Below are 15,822 nucleotides of genomic sequence, written 5' to 3'. Positions count from 1 at the left end.
TGCGTTTCTGCCGACAGCACCACGTTGCCTCCGCGTTCAATCGCGCTAATTAATATGGTGTCCGACAAGTTACGGGATGGTGAGGTTGTCGCCGAAGGCAACTTGCCGCTTTTTTCGCGCTTGGTGTCTGCGCTGGACGCAGCCTCGCCACGCTTTATGAGGGACACTCTGACTTTTTTGTGACTAATTTCCATAACGAGTACCGGCAACTGTTTCGTGCCACCGCCATCGCTTTTGCCTACCCTATCACAGACGTTTTTGAATGCTATGCATTTACATCAGCCGACGACAGGCTTCGACCAACCCCACGCGACGTGACTTCACTACTTGCAAAAGTGAATGTCAACTCGACCCTCTCGGCACAACAACAGCCAAAGCTACATGAACTGCTATATCAATTTAAAGAGTGCTTCGCGTCCACTTCAAAGGTTCATCAGACACCGATCACCAAACACCGATTAATTACGTATACCGACGCCTCGCCAATGAAACAACATTCTTACCGCGTTTCGGCAAAGGAACGTGACGTGATAAACGCTCGAATCGAAGAGATGTTGCAAAATTACGTTATCCAACTTTCGAAGAGTGCCTGGTCATCTCCTGTAGTGCTCGTGAAGAAAAAAGATAGATCACTGCGCTTCTGCGTGGACTACAGGAACCTAACAGCGTGACTAAAAATACGTCTATCCGCTGCCCGGCATCGATGATTTTCTCGACAGACTGCGGCGGGCCAAGTATTTTTCATTGATAGATTTGAAAAGTGGCTACTGGCAGATCGAAGTTAATTAACGAGATCGTGATAAAACCGCCTTCGTTACACCGGATGGCCTATATCAATTCAAAGTGCTTCCCTTCGGCCCCTGTTCTGCACCTGCGACATTCCAGAGAATGCTGGACACTGTTCTTACCAGTCTAAAGTGGCACACGTGCCTAGTTTATCTGGATGATGTTGTCGTGTTTTCTGAGACCTTTGAGGAGCACTTGAAGCGTCTGCAGAATGTGCTGGAAGCGCTCCGCTCTGCTAACCTGACAGTGAAGCCAGAGAATAGCCACTTCGGTTACAAGAAACTTGAGTTTCTCAGCCATGTAGTCAGTGCGGGTGACCGCACCCCGACAAAAGTACCGCCGTGGCCTCGTTTCCTGTTTCCCATGATAAAAAGGCAGTACGTCGCTTGCTAGAGCTCTGCGCGTACTATCACCGCTTTATAGCCAATATTTCTAGGATTGCCGAACCGCTCACTCGGCTCACTAGTGAAGATGGTCCATTTGTCTAGGATGAAAAACAGCATGCAGCTTTTCTGAACTACGGGAGCCTTTGCAGACACCACCAGTCCTCGCTCACTTTGACCAAGGCGCTGATACTGAAATTCCTACTGACGCCAGCAACGTGGGTCTTGGTGCTCTCCTTGTCCAACAACAAGAGGGCACAGATCAAATGATAGCGTACTCTAGCCGCACTCTCTTCTGCGCCGAGGTGAACTACTCCACGTCAGAGAAAGAGTGCCTCGCTGTTGTATGGGCCACGATGAAACTTGGGCCTTACCTTTACGGACGCCACTTCAAGGTAGTGACTAACCATATATTCGTTGTGCTGGTTAGCCAACCTACGGGACACGTGTGGGCGACTGGCACAATAGAGTCTTCGTCTGCAGGAATACGATTTCACGATCGCTTACGAATCGTGTCGCAAGCACGAAGATGCTGATTTATTGTCCTGTGCACCTGTCAAAGTTTGTGGCCACGACACCGAGGATGACGGTGGTTTCCTTGGGGCCCTCACCACAACGAATCTGATTACACGACAGCGTGCAGACGACAAAACTCTCGCAGTTATCGAAAACCTTGAAGGACGCAACTTTTCCATACCTCGATGTATTTCTCGAGGTCTGTCGTCGCTCTGTCTGTGAGACGGCGTCTAGTATAAGGAAAACTCCAACGGCAATGAGAGAACCTATCTTCTAACTCTCGCTCGAGTTCTACAAGCGTACTACTGGCCCAAGCTTTCCGCATCTGTTAAGCAATACGTGAAAAGCTGCCAGGAATCTCAAAGCCGCATACCCCCGCTAAAGCCCGCTACTAAAACCGATAGAACTACCTAGAGCGCCAATGGTTGAAATAGGAATGGACTTACTGGGGCCCTTTCCGCTATCATCGTACAGCAACAGGTGGATCGTAGTAGCCACCGACTATTTGATGGAGTACGCAGAAACAAAGGCACTAAAACGTGCTACGGCTTCTGACGTCGTCCAATTCTTTATGAACCACATCGCTATTCGACATGTGGCCCCGTCGTTTGTAATCACAGACAGAGGAACATCATTCACGGCCCAGCTCATTCATGATGTAATCAAGCTCGGCTACACAAGCCATCGCAAGACCACAGCATATCATTCGCAGAGCAACGGCTTGACAGAGCGACTCAACAAGACCATCCCTGACATGTTATGCATGTACGTAGATGTCCAGCACAAGACCTGGGACCAGGTGCTACCATACGTCACATTCGCGTACAATACTACCGTCCGAGAAACTACGTCTATGGACGTGAGGTCCAGACCATGTTGAATGTGGTGCTTCCACGCAATCACGACGCTTTTTTCACTCCTAACGCTGTGCAGCTTATCCAGTACGCCGAAGAAGCATGCCAGTTAGCATGCCTAAACATTACGCACCAGCAGAGCACAGACGCATGCCGATACAACGCTCACAATCGACCAGTTGAATACCATCCAGGCGATAGAGTTTGGGTGTGGACTCCAGTACGACGCCAGGGATTGTAGAAAAACTACCCAGCCCCTACTTCAGACCGTACAAAGTGTTGCGACGCGTGAGCGATGTCAACTGCAAGGTAGTCCCTGGCGGCGCCTTCTCGCCACGGCGGTGAAGGCACTCCTCGGATGTTGTGCACCTAGTGCGACTGAAGCCGTACTTCACGTGGTAGTGCGACTGCGCCTGAACCTTATTGCAGTTTTTTTTGTATGCGTGTATTTTCTGTTCGTTCGCCCCGACTTTGCCTTTTTACTTTCCGAGAATCAGAATGATGCCCATTTTTTCAGAGGGGGAATAATGCCGTTTTGCTGCTAGGTACGGTCAGTGCAAGCCATGGCTGCCCACAATAATGGAAGACGATGTTCTGAGGCAGCGCGTGCTCTAGCTAGTTGTTCATTATTGAAGCAGCCATCTTGCCACTTTTCGGTGTGTCTCCCCGCCGGCTCAGATCATCGGAGTTAAAGACCTTTTGTAGCACGTGATGATATAATCACGTGAAAATGTAAATGAGAACTTCTTATATATACAGAGACGCATATGCAATTACCCACCTGTTACAAGCTGCCACTTTAGCGTCACCAGCACGAAGTCGGCGACGGGAATGACAGCAGGTTAGTTCGTTCCGTACGCAAGCAGAGACAGTGAAGAGATCAGAGACGTGAGAAAACAAAACAAACTTTACTCTAGTGATATTGCAGCACACGGTATCTAGTACAACACTTCAATACAACTAACAAAATACATCAACACTTGATACAACTAAAAATATATACAAAAAACAATAAATCAGCTTACGAGAGAGAACTATTACAAACTACACAAACTAACAACAATACAACTACGGAGGAGAAAGTTCGAAGATATAAACAGGTGAAGGCATACGTGTGATGACCGGCAGCATTGCGTCCCCGACGATCAGATGCAAGAAGTCGAAGAGAGTTCTGGAACGACTGCAATGTCGGCAGTGTTGCCACGCTGGTGGCTCCGGGAGGCTAGTGCTTGCAGGTGACTTCGCGCAGGTTGAGCTAACTCGAGTTGAAGTCCCGATGTCTACGTTGCAGACGTTAATATCGCGTCACAACTAAACGAACGGCTAAGTTTGGGTGGCCAGCCGATACAGAGCCACACTAAAAACTTCTAGAAGAGATGCTTGTTGAGCTGTTTCTACACCATGTTGGTCAGCGACTAGTCTGCCTAGCAGGGCCAAATCCTGTGCTTAAATCCCCCTCGTGTCTCCTCGCTCTCTTCCTTGGGGACAAGAGACCTCTACATGGGTACAATCATGCGCGTTTCATTGATGGAAACTCCGCCCTACAAAATATATTGACCCCACCTCTTTTGGGAGAGGGTCCTCAACTAGCGATAGTGACAACCTTTTGGGGTATTGTCATACGGCTTGGCCACCAGAGGTTTTCCCACGGTCTTCCCCGTGGTAACGGTCAGATTGTTTGGCTCTCAGCCAGTGCGTCCCGTAGTCTAATCCTTGTTCAGGGTACATCGAGGCCTTCCACGACCCTGCAGACGCCGCCGCAGTTACAAAGGATCAAGCGTCGGCGGCGACGTTCGAAGAAGAGCACCCCATTCTGCACTTCTCCGCTCTCTTTCATGCGCCCGCCGTTCCCACGGTCATGGGAGAGGACGACGCCCGTTAATTGCCCTGACGGGGGGTCGCCAAAAATGGCCGTCCGCGACACCACCACAACAAAGTGCTTTTACAGAATATTCAAGAGTTCTTCCAACCAGTTAAGAGCAAGCTTCTCCATCATCATTCGCTTTATGGTGATGGCCGAACGTTTCATTTTGCACGATTGCTGTTACCGCCACTGTCATTGACAAGGTCTCGCAAAGTTCCACCAGGTATCACAAAACTGTCAAACCTTCCTCTCCTTTAGAACAAGGAAGTTTTCGTCACATTGAAAGGCAACTGTTATATGTTCTATAACAGCAGAAAAACACTTGTTTCTCAGGAAAATGCCAGCGCAGAACGCTGATTTTATCACGTCTTCCTTTCATGCGTATACGCCACTTGAAGCATGACAGTGGTCACATGAAGGGACAGCCCATGAAATTTCTAGAAAAATATCTGTGTCAAAAGAAGAAAGTTTAAATACAAGAAACCAATACAAACATCTGCAATGATTTTTTACCTACACATATTAGGTCTCTGAATTCATGGATTGCATGAAGCACATCTGTTCACGCGACAGATTCGGCAATTTATTTTCATTTGTCTGCATTATTATACCGCTAAACTGCTATATTGCCTACAATTCATTACATGGAATGTCGTAACCAGTGCATTTGCTCAACCAGTCACACTTGAAAATTATTGTAGGAGCCGCATTTCTACTTTCACCATAAACAATATTTCCCAAACTTGGTTACGTATATACAACTCCACCGCGGTTGTTGTGCTTTCTCGTTTGAATATGCACTTGTAGTTTTTTTCCTGATACATCCTTCTATATTAAATATTTGCAAGAGTAGAATCACTTGTATGTACATGCAATTTTTCTGAGCACGTGCAAAAGCAATTTTAATAGCTATAACTGTTATTATTGTCTTGCAGCACTAGCCTTAGGCATAATCATCACAGTGTACAGCACTTTATGTGTATACATGGCATCTTTGAGCCGGGTGAGTAGGTTTACAATCTTGAATGCCCCTGCTTTGCTCGCAATAATTCTTCTGCAAGAAATGATTCAGTTGGGGCGTGCAAACAGTGAGTTAGTATAGACTGACCAGAGTCGGAATCTAGTAGTGCCCAAAACGAATTGATTCAAATAAATAGGCATTATCCAATACTTCCGAATACTTCCACATCAAGTACTATGCTTATAATTTACAACACAACAGTAAAATATCCAGATAGTACACGAGTATTTACGAAAAAATTCGAAGTGTACATATGTCATATTGTCAAATTTCACTTCTGTAAAATATTCGAGAAGTACGCAATCCATCGAGCATGGTTTTAGCAGCGCCGAAGTTTGCTAGGTTTTCTATTTCCTTATGCGAAGTATGGATGTATTGGTTATTTTTGGGGCTTACTGGTTGTATAATATGCCATCTTGATTATTTTTATGTCCTAAGGTTGCTTTTCTTTTTGCAAACAGGTATTTGTAATGGTTTACTCAGGTCTGACTTTACCTTTCGTTGGTTTGTGTCACCTGGCTATGCTATTCCCTTTTGTGCACTCGAAGGTAAGAAGCGCCAATCGGTACTCTGTGTAAAAGAACTTTGACAGCGTAGTTTTCTGGGTGTGTTGGTGCATGATGAGAAGTGAGAGGTTCCAACAGGTTTCAAACGCAAACACAAGGAAATGTAACGCACAGTACAAGGCTGTACTTGCGACTCAAGTTTATTAAAGAAGATATTTCCCAGAACAGCGCCATCCATGCATAAAAAGAAAAGAGCAGAATGATGTGAACATACTATCTAACACGCTCCACCCTTCGTTCCCACCCCCCCACCCCCGCTTTTTTTTTTTGCTCACGTATAGAAATCGTTGTAACACTTCCCAGTGAAAAGAAGTGCTCGTCGCCACATGCTAGTAGTTGCGCCACAGTGAAGAGACGATTAAAAGTTTGTTGAAGGATTCGCAGAGGAACAACACCATAAAACTAGTTTGAAAGATTAAAGCTAGCAGAAGATTGAAAACATTTCGCGCACAACATGCACGTCATCTCGCTCTCACGACACCGTTCAAATCAACATCTTCAGTTCTCGCTTGACAACGTGCTGCAAGAAATTTTTGTCAAGCCGGTAGTGAACACTTCGCACCAAATAGTAATTTTAAGGTCGTTATATCTTCTGACGCAGGTCTCTCAAACTCACATCAGTTACTGTGTGGCCGTGACTAAATTTAGTTAGCCAAAGGGCCAGCGCTGCCAACAAGTGGAAACAAAGAGGGGGGGAAACAAAGAGGGGGGGGGCAGCTTGGGACAAATTTTGTCTAGCGTTGCCATTTGAACGAAGGCCTTTCTCATATATCACACATAGGTCACTTCTAAAGGGGATTCCCCGTGAGGTTTTGTGTACCCTATCAATGGATGTAGAGAAAATGATGAAAATATAAACGTTGGTCCTTAAATAATAGGGTTTTGTCTCGCGGGTATGCTCTGACCCAAAGGGACTACACGGGGTACCTTATGAAAAAAAATACTTAGCACTATAGTCAAGTTTGTGTAGCTCACCCACACCAAGCCATATCAATCACGCTAGGCGGAGAAATGAAACAAGCCGAATATAGCAGTGTTACGGAATATCACACAGCCTTAAAAAGATATGGGACAGACTGTCATTTGGGGACCATTTGGGGACCAAATGTCGATGAACCGCATGTGGTCAACGTGACGCATGTTTGAGACTCCTGCTGCAGGCGGCTAGTCAGAAATGCTTTTTTTTTCGGAGAGGGGGGGGAAATATTTCAAGAAGGGCACGCCCTTAAAATGGTCATTTTTGCTCTCTGTGCAATGACGAAAAAAATTCGGGAGGGGGGGGGGCACGCGCCCGGTGTGCCACCCCCTGGCTACGCCCCTGTCCTGCTGTAACGATTGAATATGAAAGGTGTGATACAAATTACACGGTGGCCATTGAATACATTTGATTCGTACGCTCAAGATGCTATCTCTTTTTTTTATTTGCAGGTTGCAACTGTAGCTACTATTGTCACGGTGGTATTTCAGCTATGGCACCTCACGAAAGCAATTCAGACGGGCGTGGCACCACCCAGAATGCCACTTTCCCTGGATTATTGCCTGGAAACGTGACGTTGTACACAACAGCTTTGGACACATTCGACGGTAACCAGTCTTCCGTAGGAGCAGGGTATGGGTGATATACTCATTTTAGGGCTGCTACTTATTAAAGAAAAATTGCCGCGAGAACTCATTGACATTTACAGATTGTCTATGCCGCGAAGAAAAAGGAATAACTAGGTGCCACCTCACTTTTAGTACGAGATTTGTATAGCCCTCAATCAAAAGTGCGAACTCTTGTGATTAAACGAATGTTACCGAGAGAACGCGTTCGGACAGAGATAATCCATGAAACATCGCAAGCCTGACGCGATTAAGCAGTCATGCTTAGAACTCTTTGAGATAGCTTAAACAATCGTACTGACTGAGGTCGAGAAGGACGCTTGTAGACAAACTCCTGTGTAAACATACGTGTTCAAAAAGAAATGCTACTTCTCTATATTGATTCATCACAGTGCTATAGCGTTAAAGAGCTCGTTTCGCAGATATTGCGGTGGTGGTGTCGGCACCATCGTCATTCGTTGTGAGCGAAAAAGTGGTGTTATCTGTGGGCGATAAAGAGAGGTACATTTAGCTGATTCAATAAGAATTTTCGGGTATAGTGGGAATGGAATTCGGGTATTCTGTGCGGCGACCAAGCGTCCCACCACACATCCATGGAATAAGATGAGATGTTCTCCAAAAGAAACCGTATATAAATGCATGTGGTGCCAGTAGTCTAACTACCATATGTAGTGTACTGTGTAGTGTAATGTGCCGGATGATTAGGACCGCACTGCAGCCGTAAAAACATGCGAATTGTGCAATGAGGTGGATAGTGTTTCATTATCATCATCATCGTCGTCATCATCTTGACTAAGTCTACTGCAAAACAAAGGCCTCCCTCTCCTATGTTCCGCCAGACAACTCGGTCCTGTGCTTGCTGCTGCCACTTTACAACTGCAAACTTCCTAATCTTATCTAGCCACCTAACTTTCTGTCCCCCCTAACCCACTTGCCTTCTCTCGGAATCAGGTCAGATACCCTCAATAACCAGCGGTTATCCTGCGCTCTAATTACAAAGTGTACAATTAAGTCAGGAAGATCATCAACTTTGTCAATACTGGCCCTATTACGCTAAACCGACCGAAATTTGGCAATACCAGCGCTTATTTTTACTAATAAACACTGCAGATACGTTCGTGGTCATTCTGGTCATATCTTTTGCCACGCACGTTTCTTATTTTTATGAAATGCTCAGCGCGAACTGCATTTCGTTGTTCGAGAAGGCTCGCGATTATTGTAGATCGCTTTGTTAAGAGTTCACGCGAAAAGTGAACACTAAACTTGATTTAAGAGCTTACGCGATGACCAGTGATAAGGGTGAAATTTTGACCAGGTGAAATTTCCGTTGACCAGCCACAACTTCTGCTGAATGAATAGTTTGACCTTCGACCTACTGTCTGCTCTTTTAGTCGACTACCCCGTCACAGTATGTTAACTATACAACTACGGTGACTCTACCACATATGTATCATGTGATTCGGCCATTCATGTCTTTGTATGGGCGAAGTGCATTCAATGAACATACCTGTAACACATTCATTAACTTCTCAGCGCAAAAATTTCAGACCAGACAACGAACAAAAGAGATGAGGACGAGTGCTCGTCCTCATATCTTGTGTTAGTTTTCTGGTCTGATATTTTCGCACTGAGAAGTTTATTAGCCAAATCCAACATATTACTGTCGCGCAACATTGTCGTGCACGGACAGTGTGCGGTGCTCTATGTAGCACCCTGAAACCACCATGATAACGTCATCACAATGGCACCGTCACAATGTTCATGACAGGTATATTACGACATTCATGTTATTGCCTGTCACCGTGCCTTACTATGCACTGATGTCATGCTTGCAACATAAATATGCACCATATTGCTCACACGCAGGTCCTGGTTTTAAACATAAGTCCAGAAGGCTGCTCACTTCGAACGCTAGCTCGCGCTCGCCCGTTAATGCCAAATTTGGCAGAGGCCAAATCTGGATGTCCATGCCAGTGAAACGGTAGAAAAACTACAGAAACCACATATGTAGGCTGAATTCCAGCGCCTGGGGTAACATATATCGCACTCGGAGAAGCATATCTTGTAAAATAAATGTGGTCGCGGAGCATGATTTGAGGGTCGGTGACCACCCTGTGGATATGTGCTTGACATGCGGCTTCATGTTGATTAGCTGGGCCCTGCTGATATGTCGTTTCGGTGACAATAAGATCATTTGAGTTCATCATCGGTGTCTGAATGGCAGCCAGTTGGTTTGCTGTGTGCTACACTTCACAAATACGAGAGACAGAGTTCTCAGCTTGTGCCGTCAATGCACGAAGGCCTCCCGCTCCCCCCCCTGGCATGTCCATCGCTTCACGGAATCAATTGCGCCACATTCACCTGTTGACGGCGTTGTATTTCAGCGGTGCTTGATGCAACAGTTTTTGTAGTCGGTACCACCGCATTCATATGGCGCAGATACACCATTGTTTCTTATAGAAGGTGCACTACATTGCACACAGAATTGTGACGCGAAAGACGAAGCATGTAAATGCGTCGTTACAATTATAAATTGTGTTGGTGACTTGCGAAATCAGTCCCGAAACCTTAACGGAGCTGATGGCAGAGGCTACGCTACAATCTGTTTCAAGTAGAGCCAATGCCACCTAGGAGGTGTTGGTAGGCTGTGACGCCACAGTGGCCCTTCGAATGCTGACATCGAGACTACAAAGGGCTGGGAACACAGCATCTTTTTCTATCAGTGTTAGTCAATGTCCTACTGTAGTACTTCCCTTCTGATCTCTCAGGCAACAGCACCGCCCCAGCAAACGAAGAGCGCTGATACTCAGAGAAGTGTAAAACATAAAGGCTCTAGCGCCACGGACACGAACTACAGTCTGCCGCCATCGTGAGGGCACCGCAGCAGACGACGGAGGCTTTGTGTCCAGCCCGCGCTGATGCACGTTTCTTGCAGTGCGAACAGACACCTGTTGCGTTCTTGCAGGACGCGAACCACGTCGGAAGGGCGCGCCATTGAGAGTCTCTTGCAGGCCTGATCCAAGCATTATCTGTCATAACAAGCCAAACTGCTCATCCAACCTGTTGAAGGGTACAAAATATTACTCATTGCGCAGCGAAAGCAGCTCAGAAAGCTTACCGGATAGTACTAAGAGCTCGTTCAAGCTAGAAAGCGGTGCGATTGCAGCGGATGATACGGAGAACTATCCCCCAACACAAACATCACAGCATTCCCTTCATTTGACGGCTAGCTTTTCATGCCCTCATGATGACGCTTGCTATCCCACGCTCCTTCGCGAAGCGAAACTCACGAAAAGCCCACCGTCAGGTGGCGTATTTATTAAAAAGACCTATTGTGCCGATAGCTTATTTGGCTAAGCACGCACTTTGTGTGGCTCAACGAGTAGCTGTGGGTCCAATTGCCGGGTCGCAAGGTTACGAACTTTTTTACTCTGGCTCATTTCTTTGCATGTTCCTCATGTAAATTTTAACAACGTCATATCTCTGACGGAAATAACTGAGTGAAGTCTTGTTTGACCCCACCATAAAACACTTTCGTGCTAAAACAGTCGAAAGGACATTATGAAAGTGAAAATAGCTGGTCGCAAGACGAACCACACATTTACAAGAAAAGAACAGAAAACATCACGTAATCACACGTAATAAATTGAAAACAGCACACAAGCAGAAGAACAATAGGAATTATTAAAAGAGCAGATAAACACAAAAAGCACGGTGAAAGCAAGGATCCTCAGCTCACTTTTTGCAGCTCAACTAAAGTTCGCACTTTGGTTGGAAGCAGCATAAATCTATCTGTCTATCTATCTATCTATTTATCTATCTATTTATCTATCTATCTTTCTATGTATATATCTATATATATATATCAATTTGTCTATCGATCTATATATATATATATATTTATGTATATATTTATATATCTATCTAATATGTCTGTCTGTCTGTCTGTTATAGTGAACAGCGGGGTCATGGCTTGGAGGCTAGAGAAGCAGGGAAGACTAAAGAGGAGCCTGAAGGAGCAGACCAGAACAGCCAGCCCGCAGCAAGGGTGCTGCTTCTGCGTCATTCTTTCACAGTGGCGCTGTTGTGAACATCTCACCCTGCTTCCACTAGCTTCTGAAGAGGACAAGCCCTCTCGGGTTCGGCATCTACCACGGATGGCATCCAAACCTCCATGGCGGCCCCGCAGCCGTGCTTCAGCGCCACAATTTCCCATGCCATCTCCTTCGCTTAGAAACACGAGACAGCAGGCTACAGAAGCGCCACATATACATCGTTTGGTGGGAACAAAACTCAATGTTTTCATTGTTTCAAGGATGATATGACAAGCTTGGTAAGCATTGAAAATATGGTTTCTTCCAAGCACTGCTCGACAGACAGGGCTAACTTAAATCAGTCGCAGAAGGGCGCCTGCGAGAGTCTGCTCAAGTTTGGCATCCATTTGATGGCATCGCGTACCCCGCATGGTAAAGTTAAAGTGCGGCCCTTACGTTCATGTTTGCTCTGCTTCCAAGCCAATTCTGTGAGCCAGCTGTTGTATTGTGATCTCCTTTCTTCTTCCTTGCTCCTCTTGCCTCCAAGCCTTGACTATTCACGACCATAGACAGACAGACAGACGGACGGACAAACGAACAGACAGACGGACGGACGAACAGACAGACAGACGGACTGACGGACGGACGGACGAACAGACAGAGAGACAGACAGAGAGACAGGCAGAAAGACAGACACACAGGACAGACAGACGGACGGACGGACGGACGAACGCTTCCAACTAAAGTGAGAGCTGTATGAGCTGCGGAGCATTGTTTTGCCTTTGCTTCCATTGTGGCAATAAGGCTCTTTCAAGTTGGTAATAATGTTTATTTTCTTTCGTTTTTGTTCCCTTTTTTGTACATTACGCGTGGTTACATGACCCTTTTTTTCTTTATTCCTTTTCCTTCTGAATGTCTGGTTCGTTTTGTGACCCTTTATTTTCAGTTCTACAGTCTTCTTCAACTGTTTTTATGCTGTATGCTGCTCCGAGCGTGACCTGCTTTACTCCTGCCGTTAGCATATCACCTCCGTTGTCTCTTTCGTTTATTTTGCTAGTGTTTCGCAGGTGTGAACATTCAGCTTTCTCTTTTGCCTCGGCAATAAAGGCCACCTCCAGCAATTAGGTGATGGTGATATATCTCAATAAGTTTGCTAGGTAAGTTATTTGCATATTTTCGTCATGTATGCCAAATTACAGGCTTTAAGAATGCGCCGAGTGTTTGAAAATGAATTTTAGAGATTGCTTCGAAACCACTGCCGGATTGCCAGAATTATTGGTAATACTGAGTGGGTGACTTCATGTTTGCAAGTAAACGGAAATCACTACACGTCCGACAGGTAGAAGGAGACGTACGCCAACTTGGTAGTGTCATCCCATTTGTTGTGAGTACTCACTCGCTCGTACATAGAAACCCAATTATCAACGTCCTTGTCCACTGTGCCTGAAAAAACAGGGGGATCTTGCAGACGCAGAGAACCGGCGCAGAGGACAGTAGGCAGTGCCGGTGGAGAAGTTGGAGCGGCGCTTGGTCAGTAGGCATAATGGACCGTAAAATGCGATTCCGAAGCTCCAGGGTGATCGAAACCCAGCAGACTCCACCACTTGTAACGGGGTTTGTTTGCAGAGCAGAACGCAGAAAACGAAGCAGTCAGCAGCGTCCGGCCAAGCGCAGCAAGCATGAGCTTATGCTAATGGCGATGCCCCTGAGGCACCGAGAAATGCCACTGAGGCCCCTATTCTTCACTACACTTTTGACACAGTGAAAAACTGTCTCATGCAAGTGTCGGCATTGCAGGCCCCAGACACGAGAAAGAAATTCATTCTCCCCACAGATATATCTGATTACGCCGTTAGTGCGTTCGCACAGCAGGATTTGGAGGGCAAGGAGCGCCCTATCACTTTTCTGAGCAAGAAGCTTAGCCCATCTCAGACTATATGGGCCGCAACATAAAAGGAAGCCTATGCAATTTTGGGCACCGGAGAGTTTGACGCTTGGCTGTTTGGCGCTGAGGTCAAGGTGATTACCAATCGTAACCCTCTCGAATTTCTGACTCTAAAAACTCCATAGAGCGCGAGGCTGACACGCTGGGCGTTGGCACTGCAGAAGTGTAACCTGAAAATCGAACGAAAAAAGGGGTCTCTAAGTGCTAATGCAGACGCAGTGTCGCGGTTGGTGACTCCGAACGATGACGAATAAAAGAGACAGCCTTGCAAGGGGGGTGTAGGCTTTGTCAATGCAGGCGTGCGACAAAGTCAAAGAAGTAGGACTGACTATTGGTGCTTCACGTATCGAGCCGGTGAACATGTGTTATTGTGTGGTTGTGTTTGTGTGACATTTCATAGATACAGTGCAACACAGTTGGAGTTGAAGTGTTAAGTTCAAACTTGGTCCGTTCGCCGAATACCATCATATATGCAATTAAGCTGTATCCACAAGGTGACAAAGCGAGAAACTTTTGTTCCTGTGTTTGCACGTGCAAGTGATGTTGACGTACTTGACGTACTAGACAGCTCTTTCGCACACTTTGTATCCCTCTACGAGTCGGATAAGCACTCGGTTAATCACCTGTGGAACTTTTTCAAAAACCTTGTGACAAAGTGCATTGACGAATTTGTACCACGTAAGCGTAAAATAATACGGAACACTAACCCCTGGATAACCAAAGAGATAGTACGCTTGGGACGAAGACTTAAAAAAGTAAAACAAAAACTGAAACGGCGCAACGAAGCGTCCACAAGCAACTTGGTTTGCGCACTGAGATTGCAGCTTAAAAACTGTATTGCTGACGCTAAAGCTCATTATCAAAACGTGCAACTAAAAAAGTTTATTTCTTCGTCCCCGGCGAAATTTTGGAGGTATCTGTCACCAAATAAAAAATCGGCACCTACTCTTGTCTTAGACGGCAATGCGGTGACTAACAGCTCAGAAACAGCGCGCATACTCAATGAATACTTCTGTTCAGTTTTCACTGATGATAATGGCACGGAACCTGAATTTCTTTTGTTTGGTGATTTGCCACCGATTGACAATATAGAAATAGATGAAGAGGGCGTATTTTCCCTTCTGCTCAAGTTAGATGATAAGAAATCTAGTGGGATCGACAACATACCTAATGCTTTTCTGGTGCGCTACGCAGAATGGTGTTCTAAGTACCTAAACCTAATCTTTCGGAAATCTCTTTCTCGAGCAGAACTTCCTCATGACTGGCGTTACGCCAAAATAACTCCCATACCAAAAAAGGCAAACCAGTACATACCTTCCGCGTACAGACCAATATCGTTGTTATGCGCATGTGTTAAAGTTCTGGAACACATAATATTCAAGCACCTTTCCGCGTTTATCGAAAGCAACAACATAATAGACAGTCGCCAGCATGGCTTCCGACGCGGCTTATCGACGGTTACGCAGCTACTCGAAATGGTACATGACCTTGCCTCTGGTCTGGACAAACAAAGCCAAATTGATATATTATTTCTAGACTTTGAGAAAGCGTTTGACCGCGTGTCACACCGTAAGCTTCTAATCAAATTCAAGGCGATTCTGAAAAATGACTCTTTATTAGCCTGGATCGAAGCATACTTGAGCTGCAGGTACCAGTGCGTCACAGTTGGTGGAACCAACTCGCCATCCGCGCCAGTTCAATCCGGCATACCTCAGGGATCCGTCCTGGGGCCTCTTTTCTTTTTGGTTTTTATAAATGACATTGTCCGCGATATACCAGTTAAGATAAGGCTTTTCGCAGATGACTGCGTGCTTTATCAAGAAGTGAATGATCCTAGCGACCAGCTTCTTTTAAACGATTCTTTATCTAAAATTCAAGACTGGTGTACGAAATGGCAAATGAACATAAACCCAAAAAAAACTGTTGCGATGACCATAACCCTCAAAAAAGATCCTTTAAAATTCCGATACAACCTAGGCAATCACTCCTTATCATTCGTTTCGCAATATACGTACCTTGGCCTTGTAATCACATCTGATTTAAGGTGGAACGATCACATAGCTTACATTGAAAAAAAGGCTTTGAGAAAACTAGGTTATTTACGAAGGACGCTAGCTAAAGCAACCCGCGAGACTAAGCTACTAGCATATAAAACGTACGTAATACCATTACTTGAATACGCGTCGCCTGTATGGGACCCCCACACACAAGCTAACATTGATAAACTTGAATCAATACAGCGAAAATCTGT

Source organism: Rhipicephalus microplus, chromosome 7 (assembly GCF_043290135.1).
Source record: "Rhipicephalus microplus isolate Deutch F79 chromosome 7, USDA_Rmic, whole genome shotgun sequence".
In the NCBI taxonomy this organism is placed as follows: domain Eukaryota; kingdom Metazoa; phylum Arthropoda; class Arachnida; order Ixodida; family Ixodidae; genus Rhipicephalus; species Rhipicephalus microplus.
This window is presented reverse-complemented; position numbering follows the sequence as displayed.